Source organism: Pygoscelis adeliae, unplaced genomic scaffold, assembly GCF_000699105.1.
Source record: "Pygoscelis adeliae isolate BGI_AS28 unplaced genomic scaffold, ASM69910v1 Scaffold124, whole genome shotgun sequence".
In the NCBI taxonomy this organism is placed as follows: domain Eukaryota; kingdom Metazoa; phylum Chordata; class Aves; order Sphenisciformes; family Spheniscidae; genus Pygoscelis; species Pygoscelis adeliae.
The window spans coordinates 138,338-142,024 of record NW_008824791.1 but is presented as its reverse complement, the minus strand read 5'-3'; positions in this window follow the sequence as shown (position 1 = coordinate 142,024).

Sequence of the window (3,687 nt, the reverse complement as noted above, 5' to 3'; positions counted from 1 at the left end):
GACTGTTTAACAGCTGAATTCTTCCCGCCTTTCCCTGACAGAGAGTACTAATTTAGGTATCTTTGCCCTGCCCAGATACCTGGGTGAAAGCTTTTGGCAATTTACTCTCTCTGAGACTTCTATATTCTTTCAAACTGGGTTGCAATTGTCTCTGAACATGGTAGCTGTTAGGAGTGCAGGGAAGGCACTCACAGATGGCATGATCACATATGCCTCATTTTCTTAGGAAACTAGGCTAAAACCACCTCAATCTTACTTTATAAATAACAAGATTAATTCTATGAGCTGAAACGGAACTGCACGAACTGTCTGCAAAGGGAAAATTATAATTCTCTCTGGTTCTGTTGGGATTGATTCTCTCTCAAGTTTGCAACAAGTTTTATCAAATTACTACATTATATAATAAGTTCTCCTTGGCTGGTAGTGCCATGCAGACATCACACTAATACTAGTTACTGTTAGAAGCATCAGCTTTATGCAAAATAATTTGTGCATGGAATGGTGCAGGTTGAACGAAACAATTATTAAGACTTCAATATGAAAATGTTTTTCTTCCAAATTCACTTCAAATCCATGCCCATTTGCAAAAGAAACGTACTCCATCATCCGCAATTACTATCCCCGGTTCTGGTTTGATCAATGGAATATACTAAGAGTATACAACATGCACCACTTGACATTATAAACAGTTCTGACATTTGAATATTTTATATCCTTTCAAAAAAAAAAAAAAAAGTGAATGATGTATGAGATTGCTGGTGGCCCAGATTTTAAGTTCTTGTATTTACTCATCATTGACACATTAATATGTCATTGTCAGTATCCGTTTTCTCACACTCAGACTTCAAAAAATACCTTTTCTTAATATAACGCTTTTGCATTTAGATCCTATAAGGGTGGTGTCCTTCAGAGCTGGCTTTAAAATATTTAAAATAAAATGGTACAATCTAAGCAATTTGGGTGTACAGAAACAGCTGTGGTTTGGATTTTTGCTTTTAAACTGATGAAGCTACAGACGTTGAAAAATGACTACTATCTATGTACACAGACTATTTTTATAAAGGGATTTTAAAAAGAGTATTTCCATTTAAACTTGTCTAATTTTTCTGTGTAACTAATTATATGAAGTGAATTGCCAATTCAGAGGAAGTGTTGTGTTGTATTAAAAAAATTATGTAGGTAAGGAAATTCTTAGCCATTTTTTGTTAAACTAAATTTTAAAGGAGTAGGTCACATGCTCATTTTCCACAATTTAATCTAAAATCATTTAGCAGAAACCTGTGTAATTAAGAAGCAAGTATCTTTGCTGTTTAAAGTAAACACTCTGGCACATCATTTCTAAAAATATTTACCTACAGTAACTCCACATGCGTTTGGGACTAGTCATAAGATTCTACCTAGTTTTTTATAAGTTGATCAACATAAATTCCCTTTAACTACTTAAGCACCACTTGACACACAGCTGCTTGAGATAAATGCATTATGGCCACAATTTTCTATTGGTCTCATTCTTCTAAATTTGTCAGCTGCTCATCAAGTGTACCAGTGAAATCAGGTGGCATGTGGGAAAACTCTCAAGTGTGACTCCCCAAAGTCTTGCTCTAAACCAATGTGAAGCCGCAACTTGTTGTGGTGGAGGTGCTTTGTTGTCATGAAAGTATATTGTAAGCTGACCTGATTGTCGGAATGCTTATTGCTAGTTTAACAGACAGCAGAAAAGGAAAAAGAAAGCCTAATGTTAGCTCATGTTATGTTATGCCCCTTAGCAAATACGTGAGTGGTTAAGGGGCAGTGCTGAGACACTGATCCCGAGGGCTGCCAGAGCCCACAGGAGTGCTTTTGCTCCAAAGCCCCACATGGGAGAGAGAAAAAACATCATAGCACATGCTCTCAGGAAGTGTCTTTGTCAACAAGATTGATGCAGGTGCCAGCTGTGAGTGTCTGGAGAAGCTGGGCTGCCTATACCATCATCACAGGGGGGTAGGTTTTAATTAAGATAGATGTGTACTGAGAATGGCTAATGTTTTCATCACCATATTCACCTTGGAAAGAATCACAGGTTTCAAATTCACTCTGTGCAGCTGGGTGAGCTTTGCCAATCAATGGGGTAATTGGTAGTTTATCTTCTAATATAAGCTCTTTTACTGTTAAAAAACCTTATGACTTTATGTTCTTTTTATTGCATCCAAACAGCTAAAGGTAATTAGTGTGACAGTCCCCTTTTTCAAACAATTCTTAATTGTCCTAAAATTATCTCCTTTTCTTTTCTGGTAGTTCAATATGCTAGGAAAATAAATAGGCACTTTTTCTTCTGAGAATCTGGGAGTTCAAAGCCTTTTCTTATAGACATGAAATTGCTCAACCATTAACAGGCATGATTAAACCTTATGCCATAGTTATGCATCCCTGACAAAGTGGGAGGATAGCTTGCTGTGGTGTGGAAAAGATCTCATAGCCACATTTAATTTTTGACCTTATGTAAGATTAGCTGTACCATACAGACCATAACAGCTAAATATTCAACTAAATATTCAAAGCTCGGGTTCCCTGTGTGCAAGGACATATGTCCATTTACTTGATATTGGCTCAAGATTTTCCACATGGAAAGATTTCTACAAGTTTTGCATGATTATAGAAATTGCTGATGAGATCAGGGAGGGATTTTTAAACAGCATTTTAAAAACTTCTGCTAAATATAGTAGAATGTTCCAAGAATAGGAAATGCATGTATCTTTATACTGTACTTTTTGACCTGCCCTTATTAGAAAGCTGAGGGAGAAAACAGCTCAAGTATGTGATTTTAACATGGCAAAATCTAGCTGACTTGAGGTTGTAAGAGCTCTGTCTGAAATAACAAGCATAATGACCCATCTCTGGCTGGAACAGGCTCTTTTCTCCAGTCCCCGCCCAACCTGTTTGCATCACTGGCATTTCTACATTGATAACCAGGCTTTGTGAACCCTTGCTTTATTCTCCAGTAACCTGACGACTTCTTCTGACCTAAAGATTAGGAAAGGAGCCACTGCTCAGGTGGTACATGTAGCAGGCAGGGAACTTTTTACTTCTACAGCCTGACTGGGACACAGAGCGGAAGACAAAGCTCCAGCTTTGAATGAAGGTATATGGATCAACTTGAAAAGTGATGTCTTATGCTTAGGCCTGCACTAATTTCTGCCTTACAGCAGCCATGTGAGAGAAGGTTCAGCCATCAAAGGTAACGTAACTGCCAAAGAAAGTTGATCTAAAAGTTTTCGTGTATCAATATTTAATTTTCATTTCCACCTCCTCTGCAGTAGAATCATAGAATCATAGAATGGTTTGGGTTGGAAGGGACCTTAAAGATCATCTAGTTCCAACCCCTCTGCCATGGGCAGGGACACCTTCCACTAGACATGGTTGCTCAAAGCCCCATCTAACCTGGCCTTGAACACTTCCAGGGATGGGGCATCCACAAGTTCTCTGGGCAACCTGTTCCAGTGCCTCATCACCCTCATAGTGAAGAATTTCTTCCTTGTATCTAATCTAAATCTACCCTCTTTCAGTTTAAAGCCATTACCCTTTGTCCTATCACTACATGCCCTTGTAAAAAGTCCCTCTCCAGCTTTCTTCAGGTACTGGAAGGCTGCTATAAGGTCTCCCCAGAGCCTTCTCTTCTCCAGGCTGAACAACCCCAACTCTCTCAGCCTG